This window comes from Prionailurus viverrinus, chromosome E1 (assembly GCF_022837055.1).
Source record: "Prionailurus viverrinus isolate Anna chromosome E1, UM_Priviv_1.0, whole genome shotgun sequence".
Lineage (NCBI taxonomy): Eukaryota > Metazoa > Chordata > Mammalia > Carnivora > Felidae > Prionailurus > Prionailurus viverrinus.
This window is the reverse complement of record NC_062574.1, coordinates 51,175,640-51,196,536: the sequence shown is the minus strand read 5'-3', so window position 1 is coordinate 51,196,536 and position 20,897 is coordinate 51,175,640. Positions and strand designations below refer to the sequence as shown.

At 52.9% G+C, this 20,897-nt stretch overlaps 1 protein-coding gene across 2 annotated transcripts in view; it reads right to left on the bottom strand.

Annotated features, from left to right (window-relative positions):
• The window catches only part of RPTOR (regulatory associated protein of MTOR complex 1), a 335,785-nt gene that overhangs the window by 263,507 nt on the left and 51,381 nt on the right, over positions 1-20,897 (bottom strand). Inside the window, exon 1 of one of the 2 annotated variants that reach the window (XM_047834017.1) lies at positions 17,397-17,521. The exons of the other annotated variant lie outside the window; for it this stretch is intronic. The gene's annotated coding sequence lies outside the window, so the exon portion shown is untranslated. Of the gene's footprint in view, positions 1-17,396; positions 17,522-20,897 lie in introns of those variants that run through there. 2 annotated transcript variants of the gene reach the window in all.

Genomic DNA, 20,897 nt, shown 5'->3' with positions numbered 1-20,897 from the left:
GTCTCCCTCTCTTTCTGCCCTCCCCTGCTCACGCTCTGTCCTCTCTTCGTCTCTCAAAATAAAATAAATGTAAAAAAAGGGTTTTTTTTATAAATAAACAATCTTTAAAGTAATAAATAAATAAATAAATAAATAAATAAATAAATAAATAAAACAAGGATGTCTCCCAGACTGACAGGTTTGTATGATTCCCTTAGCATATCTAAATTTCCAGACAGACCAAACCCTACGCAGGCTAGCTAACTGCATTTATTCCCTTCTCCCCATCAATCAATACCTCTACTACACTGATTTAAATACTTAATCTTTGCCAGCACTTTACAATACTTGGGAGGGCTAGGTTTCCTTCCTCGCAATTTTTTTTAAACTTTTACTTAGTTATTACATCTATATTCATCGCTTTCCCCCCCCCAATCAGTTATTCAATTTTTTAATCCGCACAAAGATACTGTTGATTAAGTTGCATTAAATGCATATTGGTATACATTGATTTAAATTGTCTCTGGATCCATCAACTCCACATGAGAATTTGTCATACAAAAAGGAGAATACAAGGGACGAAGTATCTCTCTGAGTAAGATCTTCTCACACGTATTACTATCACGGTAGACACTTTGGGTGGATATGACACTAAATTCTAACAACACACCATCATATTCCCCTAACCGAATGACTCTTAAATTCTTATAATGTTAAATGAACAAACATTGATTCAAGACGCCAGGGGTGCCAGGGTGGCTCAGCTGGTTAAGCGGCCGACTTCTCGGCTCAGGTCACGATCTCGCAGTTTGTGAGTTTGAGCCCCGCGTCGGGCTCTGTGCTGACAGCCCGGAGCCTGGAGCCTGCTTCGGATTCTGTCTGCCTTTCTCTCTGCCCCTGCCCCCCTCACACTCTGTCTCTCTCAAAATTAAATAGATATTAAAAAAAATTTAATAAAAACAAAATGCCAAAAAAAAAATCACGTTAAACATATAAATTAAATTTGGCAAGTGGCAACCTCCCAAGGGTCCATTTTTCTATACAGGAACGCAGTGTGTTTCTCCATTTAACTGAATCTCTTTTTAATGTTTCTCAGTACTGGTTTTTTTTTTTTTCTTTTTTAGTTTTCTTCACCAATCAGTCTTGCACATTTCTTTTAGGATTTTTCCTAGACATGTCATGGATGTTTGGGGGACACGTGCTTCTATCCGTGTATTCTCCCCATTGTGGTCTCGTGGTGGCCGTGGACACCTTTCCTCATCACATTATTAAATTCCTAATTAAATGTAACTGCCTCTTGGTGATCCTTGACCCGCATTGTAGGTTTACAAATACGCCGTCTACGAATGACGAGTCTGTCTCGTCCTTTCCAATGGACTGTTCCTCTTTTCCTGTTTCGGGTCTCGGGCACTGCCCACAACCTCCAAAACAGAACTGGCCAGCGACCACGGAACATGGCAGTGGTGACCGTCACGCTGGTTTTAACGCGACGCACGAATGGTTTATCACGAAGACCACGGCGGCAACTCACGTGGAACACGTGTCACCTGCTTCCGGGCGACCGGGACTTCGCCGTTACCAAAGGCCTCCCGGCAGAAGCAGTAAGGCACCTGTTTCCACAACCCAAAAAATCCAAAGAGGACTTCTGCTTTTACGAAAAAAGCAGGAAGCGCAAGTGAGTCTGGAGTCGGACCTGCAGCAGGCCGGGCGGCGGTGGGAGACACACGCGGCGTCTCGGGGCGGCCGGCCGGAGCTGGGAGCTGTGTCTGTGCGTGTCTGGGCTTCTCCCCCATTCAGTCTGCATCGTTAGCAGCACGTGTCCCTAAGGTGGCAGACAAGCCTAAGAGGGGTCACCGGGGGGAGGGGGGGCTGCGGGGGTCTGGGAATGCCCAAAGTTGTTTTCCGCAGGAATCGATGGTAACCGCTTCCCCGCTTCGCACCATTTCGGCTTAGAAAAGGTTTCGTGGGGGCGCACTATTTTCGGGTAGCGAGGAAACCCATAGGATCTTTATTTATCACATCAAGAGAAGATCCCTGTGTTCAAACAGAATTTAAAGTGTGTGGGGGGGGGGGGAGGGGGTAGTATTTAGTCTTAAAAAAAAAAGTACTTATTAATGACAAATCACTTTCTCTTTTTTAATTTTTTTTAAACATTTATTTATTTTTGAGACAGAGAGAGACAGAGCATGAACGGGGGAGGGGCAGAGAGAGAGGGAGACGCAGAATCCGAAGCAGGCTCCGGGCTCCGAGCTGTCAGCACAGAGCCGGACAAGGGGCTGGAACTCACAGACCGCGAGATCATGATCTGAGCTGAAGTCGGCCGCTTAACCGACTGAGCCACCCAGGTGCCCCGACAAATCACTTTTTAAAGAGGCTGTACCCCTGCCTCCAGAGAGAGACATACTGAAGAGAGCAGTGTCTTCCTGGAGACACAGGCCAGAGAATCTTCTTGTTATGAACCTTAAAAAAAAAAAAAAAAAAAAAAAAGGCCCCTTTGTCTGTTGTCAGGAGAAAGGGCAGAAAATCAATCAGACGGTAACAATGTTGTTTTTGTTAGTCATTTTCCAATACGTAAGTGATCAGCTTCAACAATCCCATACAGTTGATCAATTATCTTCTAGCAAACTCAGCCTTTGAGGACAAGCCGCTTAGAACCAGAAGTTCCACGGAGACATCACTGTGGCCTTCCTGCGGCCACGGTGACTCACACTAACGGCCGCCCCACAGAATCTTTAAGCCCAGGGGCTCCCCCGTGCTCCCAGGGCCCGGCAAGGTGGGGACTCACACCCTGCAGCGAGTTCCCAGCTGCTTCGCTCAGTCAGCCCCAGGCCCGGTTTTCCTCGCAGAAAACCATCTACCTCCACGGATCGGGTCCCTCTAACTTTCAGAAAGACTGTCTGCCCCACTGTGGCAGCCCAGCTGGTCCCCACAGTCTTATGCTGTCCTCAGTCTGCAAAGGGCACACACTCCTCAACCGTTAGTCCCTTTCACGAAGCCCAGCTGAGGGAACGACACTCCGTGGGCTGCTTTCAGGGACAGCCAGCCCCGGGTGGGCACCCCTGGCAGCGGGCCTGCAGCCTTCTCCCCGCCCCTGGCCTCACGCCCCAGAAGGGCAGGGGAGAGCCCCTCTCGGGACATGTCAGCCCGCACGCCTCCCTCGCACGGCAGGGACTCCGGGCAGGCCTCAGGCTCGGACACTTCTGACCATTTCTGAGCGAGAGCTGCCTCCACTTACTCACGCTCACCCCCTAACAGGCCGCGTCCAGTAGCCTGCGCTCTCCGGCCGCCCTGATCCTCTCCTAAAGGGCCCTGTGCTGGGTGCTCCTGTCCCCACCGGTCTTCCCGCTGGATCTCCCTGGGGGTCGGGAAGGGAGCGCAGGATGAGGCGGGGGATTCATGCGGCACCCAAACATCCCCGATCGCAGCCCACCTCCTCCTCCAGCTGACCCTCGGGACACATTACATCCCCTCAACCTCTACACCTGCATCTAATGAGTTTCAAAACACAATTCTCGGTAAAATAATTGGGCTTAATTATAAAATTATTACGTCTGAAGCTCTCCAAGTGCTTATGCAGAAATACTAGCGTGAGCCCAATCAATGGTCACCTTTTAGTCCCACGAGACACTAAAAGGGCCCCCACGTCCCCACGCCTGCCACCAAGTACAGGCTTCATTAGTGACCAGACGCCATTTCAAGCGACAACTTCTGTGAGGTCGCTTTACAGGTGACAGTGTGAAATTAATGAAGACGCAGAAAGAAAGAACCTGATTCGTCCCTGCACACCCAACCCTACATCCTGAGCTATGCCTTTTTAAGAAAATAAGAAAGAAAGGTCCCAAAAATATATTGACACGAATTAGAAAAACGTTTTTGACCTAATCGATTTAATTCCACAAGTGGGCACAAGACATTAGCGGTAAGTATCCTTAAGGCAATCAAATGTGTCTTCTGCTCCCCTGCAAATCCTAATAGTGTCCGCCTGATTCCAAATGTGGTTAAGTTCTAAGTTCTTAGCTGTACCCCAAAGTGCCTTTTAGGTATTTTATTTCCATTTCCCATTCCAAAAGTTCCAGATTGATGTTTTTTAATAATACAGTTATAGCATTAAGAGAACGTAAGGGCTATTACATTTAATGTGCCAAAACTTGCATAACGGTATATAAAATAACCATGTTGAACTTTGAAACATTTCTTCTCCAATGCAATATAAGTGAAGATGACACTTCTATCCCCGGAGGCTAATTCTGAATTTGAAAAGTAATCCTTCTGAGAAGCTGTAAAACATTAAGTGATCGTTGAAAGTGGGTGACCGCTGTTCATTCCAACCTGTCCTGAGCAACAACCTCACCCTCGCAGTGAGAGGTGGGTACGGACGAGCTCGTAGGCCCGAGGACTTCTCCAGTCCTCAAGCTGCACTCCAGGACGAAGCTCGCCAGCCGCACAGAAGCACCCCTACAGGCACGGAGAAAGCTGCCGTATGATTCGGGGCCCAGCCCGAGGGCCTCGAGCACACCCTGGAAGTGAGGTGGGAGAGGCTGGGGACTCCCCGGCGATGGGGGCCAGTACCCGGCACCACCTGTAAGGCCTGGGCAGTGCCCGTGCAGTCCTCTGGTGCCAGGTTTGTCTGGAACTTCAAAACTTCTCAGACTTACGAAAGAATAATATGGTACACAGCTCACGTCTCATGTAGCACACCCAGAAGGGTCTAGAACAACATTCAGTATCCAAACCATTAAAATTTCTGCAGTGAAATGCCCAAATATCCACTATCGGTGCAATAAAGACTATGGACAACCTCACACTAGGTCACATCCGCTTTGCCACAAGATGAGCTGTGAAAACCTTTGTGCTCAGAGCCTGCTGGATTCAGAAGCTCAGATGAGTGCCCGTGGACCCCGACGCCACCCCTGCTTGAAAGCCCCCGGTACACCCAAGGGCCTGTCACCTCACTGATTAAAAATACACGACTGCCTGCCACCACCCAAAGAACTCAAAACAAAATCACACGGGTTCCTTTATCTGTTTCCTCCTACTGAACCAACTCGATAAACCACATGTAATTTAAAAGATTCAGTGGATGGAGTGGTACAATCAAACCTGAACGTGGGTTCCCGGGCTCACGTGCAAGGACACCAAGCTGTTCTGCAGAGTGAAGAAAGCACGTCATGCTCCCCTGGCCAATCCTGCCTTCCGCTCCCCATACGGACAGCTGTGGCTCACTGGTCCCCCCCCCCCCCCCCCCCACCAACCGGGCCCAATGGAAAAAAAACAGGAAGCAAGACTGGGGTTTGCCACAACATTCACTGTCCCCTGCTCGTCTGAGGCAAAGCCACCCAACCCCCAGCGGTGCTTGTTAAGCTTCAGAGCATCAAGGAAAACTTTGAGCAGAGCTGAAGCCGCACAAATTCATAATTTATAAAGGAAATCAGTCAGAAACTGGAATGTAACGGCAAACAGAACAGATACACCGCGGGGCTTCGGGGGGGGGGGGGGGGGAGCACACAAAGCAGATACACCACAGGGCTGGGGGGTGGGGGGTGTCAAGTTGTTGAAAAAAAAGGAAAACAGGTTTGGCTCCTAACTCCCGTCTGGAAGACCGCTAGACAGAAGGAAGGGCCAACCTGGCAAGAAGCACATCAAATGGACTTTCCGCAGCCCAAACCTGCAATACAGCACAAGAACCGCCCCCCCCACCAGCAGCAACCAGGAACCTGGGGGCCCCCGGCTGCATCCTCCTGTTTCAGCAGGAACCCGAGCCAGGGCGGCTCCTGAACTCAAGAGTCCGCTCGCTGCCCTCCTCCAGAAGCCTAATTGAGGCTTCAGCTCTCTCGTGTGAGGCTAAATTCTGTCCGAGTCTCCCTGCTTCTAAAGTCTGCGTCCACCACTCCAGAGCAGGCTAATGCAAGGGGAAGAGACAACAGGTAGCGTTCCGACAGGGAACATCAGAAAGTCATGTCCGTACCCGCCACCCCCCCCCCCCCCACCGGACCTCGAGCGCCAGAGCTCTCCCTCCCGGCCCCTCCCACCCCTGCAGACCGCCCACCCAGGGTTCTGGGAGCAAGCAGCCTCCCCACATCACAGGCCTCTACAAATCAGATAAGAGATCGGCACACAGAATAGATTTGCTGCAGAGATCTTAACGGCTTTAAACAAACTAGAGATGTTCACGTGACTCCTTCGTGAACAAGTGGGCTTCCTGGTACCACCTCGGCCGCCACCGGGGACACCTGCGTGTGGGTCTATGGGCGACACACCCGACCTAGTCTGGGAAGGCCAACTTCAGGCACGAGGGAGCCAAGGGAGCGACAAGGACTTCCTGGCCTTTCTTGTAACCCTGCCCGGGGTGAAATTTTAAAAAGAAAATCCAGGGGCGCCTGGGTGGCGCAGTCGGTTGAGCGTCCGACTTCAGCCAGGTCACGATTTCGCGGTCCGGGAGTTCGAACCCCGCGTCGGGCTCTGGGCTGGTGGCTCAGAGCCTGGAGCCTGTTTCCGATTCTGTGTCTCCCTCTCTCTCTGCCCCTCCCCCGTTCATGCTCGGTCTCTCTCTGTCCCAAAAATAAATAAATGTTGAAAAAAAATTTTTTTAAATAAATAAATAAATAAATAAATAAAAAGAAAATCCAATTAACTACCCAGTCTCCCTATCTAAGAAGTGAAAACAAAAACACTCCGTCACAGAGATTTACCATGAAGACATACACGCTTACACATTAACTCCAAGTAACTCAACAGTGTAAAGTCTAAGTATGCCAAACTTAAGTCTATTGAAGCCCACGGGTCTGGCTTGAAGGGCATAATTAAAAGGCGCGTGTTACAGGATGCCATCTGTTACACGGTGGAACAGGACAATGCCTTTAAAAACGTATTTTCAGGTTGCACGACTCTGTTAGTGGGAAACGCTGGGGTTCGGAGCCAACGGCTAACAAAAATTTCTAGAGAATTCGGTGCAAAATGGTGGTTTTACTAAAGCATGGGGACAGGACCTGTGGGCAGAAAAGGCTGCAGTGGGGCTGTGAGGAGTGACCGATTATACAACTTCAGGCTGGGAGCGGGTTAGGGACAGTCTCTAAGGTTATTTTGGAAGCAAGGTTCCCAGGACCTTGAGGGGCTAGCTGCTGTTAGGAAAAGGTCATTTACTACTGTTTGATAAACCTCAGCATGAGACGCTGTAGATGTATGTCAGGAGGCCACATGCTCGGAGGATGATTGCCAACATATATCTTGGGGGTGGAGATAAAGGAAGTCTCGAAAGGAATTTTTATGTTAAAGGAGACTTATAGGATCTTGGGGAGGGTCAGGCTAATGTTAAGCTAAAATTGTCTTTTGCCCTGAGCAAATACTAACAGGAAGGCAGCTGAGCTCCTGGAGGGAGGTCACTCTGCCCGGCTCAGGGACTTGTCAATAGGGTGTGAGTTGTGAGGAAATGTCGTTTTTTCTTTTGCCTTTTTTTTGTCTCCCACATCAGACTCCGTGGGTAAGAGGGTAAACTTTGTAGTGCGTGAATTATATTTCAATAAAGCTATTAAAAAAGACGTATTTTCAGGGCACCTGGGTGGCTCAGTCGGTTAAGCATCCGACTTCAGCTCAGGTCATGATCTCTCATTTTGTGGGTTCGAGCCCCGCGTCGGGCTCTGTGCTGACAACTCAGAGCCTGGAGCTGGCTTTGGATTCCGTGTCTCCCTCTCTCTCTGTCCCTCTCCTGCTCGTGCTCTGTCTCTGCCTCTCAAAAATGAATAAATGTTTAAAAAAAAAAAGACCTATTTTCAAGGACCAGTAAACGGCATGGGAGGCACCCGAACATAACTTGAGCAAAAAGAGGAAGGCACAAAACAATGTCCATAAGTACTGTTCGAAATGTGTGAATCCACAGACGCAAAGGACACAGAATGAAAACAGAAGATGTCACAGGCGGTTTTGATCTCCGGGGAGTGCAAAGTGGATGATTCCTCTTTTCTTCTCTGTGCCTGGCCCTTCTGTGTGTGTATTTCCAAATTTTCCATAAACACATTATTTCTATAAGCAGGGGGACAGTTATAACAATGATTTAATACAACAGTCAAGGACTCTGTGTGTGTGTGTGTGTGTGTGTGTGTGTGTGTGTGCGCGCGCGCGTGCGCGTGCAATTTTCATTACATTCTGAAGACGGAGAGAATAGCTTGCTCGGCCAGCTGAAGCTTAGACTAGTATCCAAGGCAACGAGCGTGCTGGGATCTCGAGGGGAAATGCAAGGCAGGTGACAGGCGCTGAGCTCACGGAGATCCACGTTCTCAGTCTCGAGCATTCTTTTTTTGTTGTTTTTTGGGTTTTTGTTTTTGTTTTTGTTTTTTTTTTTTGAGCAGCAGGCAAAGTTTATTAGAGCATAAGATTAGAAAGTAGAAAGTAAGAACAGTATGAAAGCTCTTCACAGACAGGGGACATTCCAAAGTGAATGTCCCCCACCCCGGCATCCTAACCGAACCGAACACAGCCTCATAATCAGCGAACACCTGCCCCACCGAGTAAGTGCAGCAACGGCTCCCGTCCATCTGTCTCCGCGCCTTCCCCGTTTAGGACACAAGATAAATAAAGCTCACTGCTAAAATTTCTTTCTTGAGAATGAGACCGTCCTTTAATAAGTGGATTGATTTCAAGGCGATTTAGAGATTTCTTTTGTTTGACCAGACACTGGGTCACGGCCCTTCTCCTCCCAACGTAAACTAAAAGCGGCAGCATCCCCGTGGGAGCGAGCCGTTCGTTCAGGACGGACTCTGCTCCCGCTCTTCCTTATCCGGCACTTCCTAAAAACAATCCCGAGGCAAACTACACAGAGCCCCCACCCTGGCTGGGGACACACCCGTGGTGGGCACACCTCGACAACAGGCATTTCACAACAGTCACGGACGCGGCGCGGGGCCGTTTTCTTCCACTCCCATCCCGCTCACGGGCCCTGCAGCTCCTGGTGGAGGGCGGGGTGCACCTCGACGACAGGGGCCGGGGGGAGAGGGTCGCAACCCGTGAACGCTGTCGGGCGGAACACAGCTCCTCGGGGCTCCCAGGAAGGCTACTCGCATCGATGGCCAACGCTGGCTTGAGAAGAAAGGGAGGTCAGCCAGGAAGCTGCTGCCATAAAAGAAGAGGGCCCGCCCTGGGCACAGCAGGAAGAAACCAAAAAGGAAAGAAACACCGATGTCCACAGGGGCTAGTGTGTGCTGCCGAGGGGTACCAGAGAGGCACAGGTCAATCAAAGGTCCTGCACGCAGACACTGCATACATGGAGTCACGCCTACAGGGAGGGCACCTGGGTGGCTTGAGCGTCCGGATCTTGGTTTCGGCTCAGGTCAAGATGCCAGGATTGTGGGACTGAGCCCTGCGTCGGTGCTAAGCAAGGAGCCTGCTTGGGATTCTGTCTCTCTCCCTCCCTTCCCCCCCCCCCCCCCCCCCCCCCCCCCACCCCGCCAGCTCACACCCTCTCTCAAAGTAAATAAATAGGGGCGCCTGGGGGGCTCAGTCGGTTGAGCGTCCGACTTCGGCTCAGGTCATGATCTCACAGCTCGTGGGTTCGAGCCCTGCGTCGGGCTCTGTGCCGACAGCTCAGAGCCTGGAGCCTGCTTCCGATTCTGTGTCTCCCTCTCTCTCTAGCCCTAACCCACTCATATTCTGTCTCTGTCTCTCTCAAAAATAAATAAACATTAAAAAAATTTTTTTTAATAAATAAATAAACTTAAAAAAAAGACACTCCCACAGGGAAAGAATGTGGCAGGCATCTGCTATCTGTGGTTCCCCATAGTCTTTTTTTTTTTTTAGTTTATTTATTTATTTAAGAGGGGGAGAGAGAGTGTGTACAAGCAGGAGACAGAATCCCAAGTAGAATCTGCACTGTCAGAGCGGAGCCCTGGCTTCGCAAACCTCACCTTCAGAAAACAACGTCGGAACTTCCTCCATGACCCAATGATTCAAAGGAATTCTAAGTGAGAAATGACCACAGGGCAGGGCCACCGGTGGAAAGCATCTAAGCAAAGGGGTGCCTGGGTGGCCTCCAAGCCTCGATTTTGGCTCAGGTCACGATCTCATCATGGTTTCTGGATCTGAGCACCGTGTCGGGTTCCACGATGGCAGCATGGAGCCTGCTTGGGATTCTCTCTCTCCCTCTGTCCGTCCCTTCCCTGCTCGCTCCCTCTCTCTCTCTCTCTCTCTCAAAATCAAAATAAACTTAAAAAAAAAATCATAAACATGAAGTAACAATTATCAACATCGCAACCTGTCTCCAAGTCCTGCTGGTAGAGCGCGGCACGAACGTCCTCGGGACCGCTGGTGCTCAGCCAGCTGACGGGCAGCCCGGCGTGCGGCCAGGCCCGCGGGCCGGGACCGCAAACCATGGACGGGACGCACGGCACCACCCCTCCACCCGCTGCCCAAAAGCAGGTGCAGGGACCTGAGCGGTGAGGCATCTGCCACAGCCTGCTGTTCTCTGTCTACATTCCTCCTCGACACTCCTGCAACTCCGCCTAAAATGTTTTATCTCCAACATCCTCTGTCTGCTCTGCTCTGCTCTCAGAAACCGTCGCAGAAACACGCAATGTGCCCCAGCACAGAAGGGCCACGTCTCACCACCTCGGTGCCTATGGGAACAATGCAAAGCCTCACCTACAATGTGTCTGCAAATGCGGTGGGTTTTCTGCTGACAGCCAAGCCTAAGGGTCTGTCCTGAAGGAGTCATGAAAATCATTCATGATCCCAACAAAACTTATTATTTAGAAGCCAAGGAAGGCGCCTGGGGGGCTCAGTCGGTTGAGCGTCCGACTCTTGGTCTCAGCTCAGGTCATGATCTCACAGTTTGTGGGTTCCAGCCCTGAGTTCGGCTCTGCACTGACAGCTTGGAGCCTGCTTGGGACTTTCTCTCTCTCTCTCTCCTTCTCCGGCCCAACCCCACTTGTGCACACACATGCCTGCTTCCACACATGCACACGTACACACACACTCTCTCTAAATAAATAAATAAACATAAAAAAAAACCATAAAGCAAAACCAATTTCAAAAAGGAATGTTATCTTTCAGGGAACATTTCAAACATGAATCACAGCAAAGCCTCTGAGCCACTGAAGGCCAGTCCCTTCCCCAGGGAAGCCACCTCGCCGTCCCCCTGCCGACCGACCGGGGCCACTCAGACCGCAGCACCGGGCTCACGAGCATTGATTCGTGGGTGGCCCCTCTGGACCGTGGGTGCGTCCACCTCACCTGTTCACCTTTGAAGCCCGGGCCCTGGGGCCCCTGCTGACAAGAGGAAGGCCCTGGGTGAACACGGGAAAGAGAGAGGGAGTGGGAGGCTGTTTCAGAAGCCAGACGGCAATCGCGGCCCACGCAGGACCCCAGCAGTGCCCCCACGGACCCTCCATCAACACCGGGAAGAGAGTCAACGATCTCCTCAAGTCCTGGGACAGGAAATCCACCTAGCACAGCCAGCCCCGGGGACAGACGAGTGTGGGGACGGACACCTCATCTCCTTCGCAGCCGCCGACACAGATCGCAGGGCCCCCCTGAAATCTTCCCGCCATTCCAAGAATGCTTCCCACTGTGAAACCACAGAGAATCACCTGGATCCAATCGTCGGAAGCGTCCGCGCAGAGATGCTATCGCGTATTAAACGTAAGCACAAAAGGGAAGGCATGAGAGGCTGGAGTCTAAATATTCATTTCAAACGTCCTCCTCAAACATCTGGGGCATCAGAGGTAGTCAGGGGTCCAGGGGATGCCACAGGATAGGGCTTAACCCTCGCCCTGTCTGACAGAAACAGGGACTTCAAAGGAATGGAGACACTCAGCCTGAGTCTGGACAGACAATTCACAGGCCAGCTGACGAGCCAGGCAGCACGGGGTCACAGGAGCAGAGGGGGGGCGACGCACGGGCTCCCCGGGGGGACAGAGGCCAGGCGAGCTGCGTGCCACACCGAGGGGGTGTGCTTCACTGCAAGAGTGGGGTACACAGGCAATCCCTGGCCCTGGGGTGCTGTCGTGAGGTTTCTGAGCTGCGAAATTTGAGGTGCTTTTAGTTCCTTTTATAAATACACATATGCACTAATATACATTGTTTTGCCCTTAAAACTTCCACCCACATTTTGCAGCATTACATCTTTGACAATGATTTTCAAATCAGTTTAAAAAAAAATTTTTTTTTAATGTTTATTTTATTTTTTGAGACAGAGAGAGACACAGCACGAGCAGGGAAGGGGCAGAGAGAGAGGGAGACACAGAAAGTGAAGCAGGCTCCAGGCTCCGAGCTGTCAGCACAGAGCCCGACGCGGAGCTCGAACTCACGAACTGTGAGATCACGACCCGAGCCAAAGTCGGACGCTCAACCGACTGAGCCACCCAGGTGCCCCAGTCAGTTTAAATTAGAAGTTCAAAGAAAAGCACTCCTATCATAACAGGACACGGGCTTCGGAGGAAACCAACCAGTCACAAAGAGAAAGCTGGGAATCAGAATGGCTTCAGAAATCTCAAGTGGAAGGAGAGCAAACCGCGTTTCCAACCTAGAGTTTCGCAGCTAGACAATCGATCAAGTGCGATGACAGAATGCAATTAAGACCCTCAGAAACAACCCGCGCTCTTTTTAAATGATAGAGAATTGTGTACTAAGTTAAAAATGGACTCACTAATGCAATGGGACGTGAGCAACAGCATCCTGGCATCCCGGCATCCCGGCATCCCGCCAGACGACAGGCTTGACCCAAACATAACCGTGCTTCACTGTTGGACGCCTGGCTCCCGTGAAACGCAGGAGACAGAGAAGCAAGTGAAACGACGCCACGAAGAGACAATCAGCAAAACCTAAATGGGAGACACTCTCCAGCACAGCGCCTGGACCCTTCCGCAAAATGTCAACGTTGTTCTAAAGGAAAAAGGTTCTTGATTCGAGACAGATAAAGGAGCCACAAACCCTTGTAACAGGTCACAAAGCGGCTGGAGGACCGCGGGCACAGAGCAGGCACCCGACGAGAAAGAGGACGTCGCACGGCGCACAGGAGTGACCACGGGGGCAGGGTGGGGCGGGAGGATGTACGCGAAGAAGGGTTCCGAGTTCAGGAGGAAAGAGTCGTGGTGTGTCTGCTTTCAAATGACTCAAAACACACAACAGTGTGAGGGAAAACAGCCAACACGGCAAACTGGAAAGGACGGCTGGATCTAAGCGGAGGACACGGAGCCGTGCGTCACCCCGTTCTTTCGACTCTCCCGGCTGGATGACAGCCTTTCGGAAGAAAGGCCTGGAGAAAACGAGGCGGATCGCAAGAACCCAAGCAAAAACATACTCTGTTGTTTGATCCTCGTGTCCACGAAGGGACAGTTTCCAGACCGTTACGATGCCCAGACTGTGCACACTTCCGTGCCACGCCAGACCTCAGCAGGAAGAGCAGAGGGGCCACAGCACCCCGACACCAGGAGCGTTTTCCGCCTTTCTTGCTAACCTGGGTCGTTGGCATGCTGGCACCTTCCGTCCAAAACCAAGCCTGTGTCCAAGAACCTTCTGGGTTTTCCTTCAGGAGTGAATTCTAACACGTCGACGAAGCAGTGCTCCCTCTGGCCTCCTCTTTATCAGGGATACAGGATGCTCCTTCCGGGCGGTTCTGTCACTGGCCCGGCGACCCCCTCGGGAAGGTCCACCTCGGGCTCAGCCCTGTCGGTGACAGCTGCCAACAAGGGCCCCCCAGGGGTGCAGCCCTGAGACCACCACCTGCCACCCTCTCCCCAGAGGCCTCCTGGCAGGCACCTGTTCCCTCCCCGCACCATCACCTGGCCGCGCGGCCCACGGGGCAGCCGGCACTGCAGCCTCGCCACTTCTTCATTACTAGTCAAGTAAATGAAGCCCACCGAACCCTTCTTACTCACAACGACAGAAACGCTTGCTCACTTTAATGAGCCACGGTTACTGACAACAATGGGAACATTATACATCACAGGAACAGAATTCAGAAATGTTTTCTGTCTATACATCATTATGTTGTATAATTGAGCTTTTGCTGCACGTACCAGGAATAGTAAATGTTTTACATTTTGCTGAGCTGACTGTATAATGAAAGTAGTAAAACTGAACAGATACGTGGTGGGGAGCAGGAGGTGGGGAGCGGAGAAGGGTTGGAGGAAGGGGAGAAGGGGGAGGAGTGGGGAAGGAGAAGGGGAGGAGGAAGTAGGGGAGGAGGAGGAGGAAGAGAAGGTGGAAGAGGAGAAGGGGGAGGGAGAAGGGGCAGGGAGAAGGGGGAGGGGCAGGGGAGGAGGGGGAGGAGCAGAAAGGGGAGGGGGGAAGGAGGAGGGGGAGAAGGGGGAGGAGTGGGGAAGGAGAAGGGGAGGAGGAAGTAGGGGGGGAGGAGGAGGAAGAGAAGGTGGAAGAGGAGAAGGGGGAGGGAGAAGGGGCAGGGAGAAGGGGGAGGAGCAGAAAGGGGAGGGGGGAGGAGGGGAAAGGGGGTGTAGGGAAGGTGAAAGAGGGGGAGGAGCAGGGAGGAGCACAAAGGGGCGAAGGGCAGGGGAGCCCACCTCCCCCTCGCAGTGTCTCCTCCTGCCCTGCAGCCCTCGGGACTGTCTCTGTGCCATCCTCCCCTCCCTGCACCCACCCCAAATGCGTCCTATGTGCATCACCCCTGCACCAGCAAAAGGCACTGCTGATCACTCAGCTCTGAGACCCGGAGGCTTCACCCCAAGCCCCGTGCGTTGACCGTCAAACCAACGTCCACTTTGCATTTTCTTCACCCCCCCGTTGAGGCCTCAGCCTGTCCCTCCTCCAGGACAGCAGCGCATCAGCGACTGCCCCCCTCCAACCCGGCCTCCTCAGCCGTCTCCGCACGAACGCCACCCGTGCCCCGAACAGGGACGTCTCTGGAGGAACCCTCGCGGTGGCCTCCAGCCAGCGTGGTGTGGACCTGCCCGATCTGTCACCCACAGGCGTCGCTGACCATCCCCACCGCCTGGAACGCCCTTCGCTCCGCCGTCTGTGCCACTAACTCCTGAAAACGTCCGCACAGCCCGGCGACAGCTCTCGTCTGTCCTCCCGAAGCCCCCGACGCCGTGGGAGCCCCACGTTGGATTCCACGTGGAGCACCACGTGCCCCACTAGAGCACCTGCTGGAGACAGGGACTCTACAAAGGACACCCGAGAACCACTCTCTGGGCATGATGACATCACAGCACGGGAGCCTCCGCGGCCATCGAGAGCACACACCGCAGATGCTAAGTGTGTGCCAGAGACAGAAGTTTGAGAATCGCTGGCAAGGCCAGGGCCCGGGCCCCATGGTGGAGAAGAGCTACCCGGGCCCGGGGCTGCACGTCTGGGCACTCTGCACACAGAGCAGGCCCGTCCCAGGCTGGTTAGCATGACGACCGCGTCCCAGCAACCAACAGGGTGACGAGGGGTGGTTTCACATTTGTGTCCCATCTACTCCAAGACCCTATGCGTTTTAGAAAATTATGAAGATCAGGGGCTCCTGGGGGGCTCAGTTGGTTAAACATCCGACTTCGGCTCAGGCCACGATCTCACAGTTTCCGGGTTCGAGCCCCGCGTCGGGCTCTGTGCTGACAGCTCAGAGCCTGGAGTCTGTTTTGGATTCTGCGCCTCCCTCTCTCTCTGCCCCTCCCCCTCTCAAAAATAAATGCACATTACAAAAAAATTTTTTTAAGACGATTATGAACCCTAGAAATACCCACAGGTGTGTGAGAAATTGGCGTGCATGACAGAGGTGGCAAGATAAGGCCAAGGGGGTGGGGGATGCTCAACAGGCCAGGAGGGTCTACCGTCACACAAAGGGCACAGGAGGGAAACATGATGAGGTCGAGCACATCGACCCGTGAATCTCTCTCTCTCTCTCTCTCTCTCTCTCTCTCTCTCTCTCTCTCTCTCACACACACACACACACACACACACACACACACACGTACACAGAAACATGTACACACCCTGAATGCAGGTTTAGGGGACATGTCCACCCAGACAAAGTACTAGCATCAATTCTGGGGTTAAAAGAGAGAAAAAAATACTAAGAAACAAGACGAAAACACGAAAAAGAACTACGATTTCCAACAGAAAAAACTTAGACGGCCAACACACACTCACACCAAGAAATGCGGGACCTCCTTATTTCTCAGGGAAATCCACATCATGGGACGGGAAGACCAGCCGCAAGTCCGAGAACACACAGTGTTAGCAAGGTTGTGGTCAGACGGGAGCCCTCGGACACTCCGGGATGCGGCGCATCAGCGATCTTCCTCTCTGGAGAGAGTTCTGGCAACAGGACCCACCTGGGGAACGCACACGCCCTACGACTCGGTCCCACATTCAGGTAGACAGCCTAGACAAACCCTCTCACCTAGCTTTAAGCCCGACCTATTTAAGAAGCGTGATAAAAAAAACTGTTTTCTTCCGGCGAACAAGGGTTTAACTGAGGGATGAATACGGGGGGCACTCAGACGTGAGGCACACGGACACACAGCAAGCAGCACGCGTGCGGGGCCGTGTCTCCGAGGGACCCAGACCCGCCCCGAGACTGGTGCCAGGGGACAAAATGTTCCCCAGTTCCTGTAAACAAGCAAGGCCAAAACAAATTTAACTTTATATATGTGTGTGTGTGTGTGTGTGTGTGTGTGTGTGTGTGTGTATAAATGCACGTTGTGTGTATGGATGGATATATATACGTGTGCACACACACACACACACACTCCACAAGAAACTTCAGGAAACTGATGGGCAAACCACTGGTTTTGAAGTCAAGCATAATGAGTTTGAATCCTGATTCAACCATTAGAAAGCATGAAAGGGCACAAAAATAATAACCAACCAGTAAACTAAAATACACAGCAATTAAAAAACACTTTGAGGGGCACCTGGGGGGCTCAGTCGGTTCAGCGTCTGACTTTGGCTCAGGTCGTGATCTCACAGTTCGTGGGTTTGAGCCCCGCATCGGGCTCTGTGCTGACGGCTCAGAGCCTGGAGCCTGTTTCAGATTCTGTGTCTCCTCTCTCTCTGCCCCTCCCCCGTTCATGCTCTGTCTCTCTCTGTCTCAAAAGTAAATAAACGTTAAAAAAAAAAAAATTAAAAAAAAAAAACACTTTGATTTCTATGTCTCCCTCTCTCTCTGCCCCTCCCCTGCTCATGCTCTGTCTCTCTCTCTCTCAAAAATAAACATTAAAATTTTTTTAAAAAAACACTATTGATACATGAGATCAGAACCATTAAGATATTTTTTACATATTATTAAAACTCTAGTTTGGGATCCAAAATTGCCTCCACGTATAACTAAAATGTGATCGTATCAACAGCCACACAGTAATAAAGTTTTCACACTGTTTTCACTCAGTAGGGAGTTGGAGAAAGCCCCAGGACTGTGCACACGCTCCCTCACTGTGCACACGCGCCATACTCAGCTGCTAAAACGGAATCTACAGCCACCTTTCACTCACCTCATCGGTAAGGTCTTTTCCTCACTGGAGAATGAATGAACGTGCAATCCGCGTGGCTCCCTCTAGAATTCCAGAGTGGGGTCTCATCAGAGGAGGGCCCTCCTGACCGCTACGAGGTACACACACACGACAGACCTTGGAATGAACGCACGAATGCACGAGTGCGCAGGCAGGGATGTGGGTAGGTAAACAGGTGTGCAGACAAGGAGATCACGAGTGAACACGTGGACAGGAAGTACACAGAGAGACGCTCAGTGAGCGAATGGGCGGGCAGAACGTACAGTAGAAAGACTGACTGATGATGAGTGAATGAACCGTTAGGTAAACAGTTGAGGCAAAAGGAAACGGGTGGGCGGGCAGACAGAGAGACAGAAGCCTGAAGTCTGCCTCAGGGGAAGAATTTCCCACAGTGTCCCCTCTAAAAGAAAATCAGACAAATACAAGCGAAATGGCCAGGATGGCAGCCCAGCCCCGTGAGCCCTGCAGCCGCACACCCTGTCTGGAACGGTCGAGAGCGGAGACTTAAGGGGTGCCGTCCAGGCAGGAGCGTCCACTCCAGCTGTCGCGCGAGGGCCCTGCCCGGGGCTCTCAGGCGCCACAGCCACACGACGCGTCCTCTTGAAGCTCACGAAGGGTTTCACGTGCCCTGTCCTCCTCGTCTCCCACCTCCCCACCCCAAGCTGTCAGGAATCGGACTCTGGCGCCGGGGTGGGGGTGGGGCTCAGGCGGCTGAGCGGCCAACTCTGGATCTCGACTCAGGTCACGACCTCACAGTTCTTGGGACTGAGCCCGGGATCAGGCTCTGTGCTGACAACACGGAGCCTGCTTGGGATTCTCTCTCTCTCTCTCTCTCTCTCTCTCTCTCTCTCTCTCTCTCTCTGTCTCTCTCTCTCTCTCTCTCTCTGCCCCTACCACTCTCGCACTTTTTTTCTCCGTCAAACTGAATAAAAACTCTAAAAAAAAAAAAAAAGTCTTTCTTTCCTCTTTGCCTGGCTACAAGCTTAATCTTGAGATTCAGCAAAACCTTCCCTTAAACCTCTAGCCCCAGGGCCACAGGAGGGTGTTGTGGGCTAGGACCATGCCTCAAGACCTGCGTTTTAAACCCTATTTAGCCATATTTTCCTTGAACCCCAAAGAAAGGAAGTCCACCAAAATCACGATTCTCTAGACCCGACACCAAGAGTGCGTCCACTTCAGCACAGACAGGGGAGTGGGGAGCGGGGAGCAGGGAGCGGGGCAGAAGAGGCTCACGGGAGTCTGGCCAGGCCAGCCCCGCCCCCCACCCCGGGCGTCCTCCGCAGGGAAGCCTGTGGCACCCCGGCCTCCACCTTCGGCACCAACAGGCCCCTGGAGCAGCGCTCTCTGCTTCCCTCCCGTCCGCACACCAGCTCGTTACTCTGTCCGATGACAGTCCTGCATTTACAAAGACGGAGGAAATCACATTAAACACTTTGGTAATGCAATATATTTTATAGGTAGTTAATATTTAGTTACAATTCAGTGCTGTTCTCACAAAAGCAACTCCCTGCCAGTATTCAGCACTTGCACAGAAGAGCAGCTCAGGAAAGTTCCATTTTCATCCAATACTTAACATGAAATTCTAAAAACCTAAGTCTGGTCGTCTCCCAACATACCTGCAACTTCCCTTTTGTGGCTACGATTACATTTCAGAGCTCAGCTGAAAACGGCCTCGTTGGAACACCGCTTTTGCTTCTGGGAGCCCGGAAGTTTTGTGCCAAGCACGGGTTGCCTACGTGGCCAGCCCCCAGTAGAAACCCCGGTGCTGAATCCTTACTGGGCTTCCCTGGTGGCCACATTCCACGCGCGCTGTCCTCACCCACTGCCAGGGGAGCCACGCGTGTCCGGGTACTCCCCCGGGAGAGGACGCTTGGAAGCCTGTGCCCACCCGCTAGACTCTGCCCTGCGCGCCTCTTCCCTTTGTGGCTTTGCTGTCTCCTCTCACTGTGGTCACTGTGGCCGTGAACGCTAGGGGCTGAGTCCCACCGTCCCCCCAGGGAGCCATCGAAGGAGGCGGTGGCCTTGGGGACCTCTGACCATATGCACCCTATTTGTACAACAACAATCAGAAGGTGTCCTGTTCCCCAGTCCCCTCGATTTACTGCCTATCAGTGCTTGATTACAAATCAGACCTTCAGTTAGATCTTAAGCTCTGAAAAACAATCACCATTTGTGCCGCATCCTCCTCATCCCGTGCTGTCACTGCTTTAACAGCTTCTCGATACGTTTCTCTCGGCGTGACGGCAGAACGGTTAGATTAAAATCATTTTCAATTGACTCAACAAAGTCCCCAGGTGGATCGCCTGGGTAAAAGTGAGACTATTCTTATTAGGAGACGTGCTTTTTGCAACAAAAATAAACGGCATGACGGGCGACCACTGTGCTCGTCCCTACCATCACCGGGCATCAGGAAGAAACCCAGGAACGTACGAACACGGAAAAGCACAAGGCGCGAGGCCTCCGTGGGTGCTGATACAAATGGGCCCCCGGGAAAGTCAGCGGTCCCACCGACGGCAGGAGAACTGGGGACGAGGCGCCAGACGAGGGAGAGCACGCGGGAGGGCACCACAGACACGGCGACACTCCCCAGCCCGGTGGCCACCCCCACGGCACACACGGGCGCCTGCCACGACGCAGGGACGGGACGGTGGGCTCGACAAACCGCCCCACAGCGGGTGGGGGTGGGGGAGCTGCGGGTCAGGAATCCAGAAAGGGGCAGAGGGGACAGTTAGTTGGTCTCTGCTCTACAACGTCTGGGGCCTCGGCTGGCAAGACGCAAAGGCTGCTGACTTGCGCTGGAACCACCCAGAAGCTTCTTCTCTGACGTGTCGACGACAGGAACACCGGTGCATGGCCTCCCCATGTGGGGTCCCCAGGGGGGCTGGACCAAGCTTCCTCACGGCTGGTGGCTTGGGCCCAAGCACGGGTGTCCCTAAGAGAACCTGACAGAAGCCGTGCTGTCTGCTGTCCCCAAGACACAGAGCATCATCTCTACCATGGCCACGGGGGCCCAGACCCAAGGCGAGAGAAAAGGGACGTGGTCTCTCAATGGCAAGAGTGTCCCAGCGACGCCACAGGGATGGCACACGGGGTGGGAGTCGCCGAGCGGTCCTCTCCGGAAAACACAACCCGCCAGGCCACCCCACGGCACCCGCCACACGTTTCCACGTACACAAGGCACTGGACACCTGCCCCGGGCCCCACGGCCCACGGGATCACCACCCCAGCCCGGAGCCCAGGGTCCCCGGGCCCACATCACGTGCAGAGTGGGATGAGGCCCCTCACACGGCCCCCTCCGGCTAGAGACCACGGCCACATGGGCCGCCCGGGAGGCCCCGATGGAGATGCTCCGTTTGCCCCAGAAAGCAGCGGTGTTCGCATCTAGGTGCGTTTCTCGGCCTGCCTCCTCCCCTCGGGAGCTCGGGGGGCCAGGCCCGAGCTCGGGGGGCCAGGCACTGTGTGCCGTGTCCCTGCCTCCCCGTC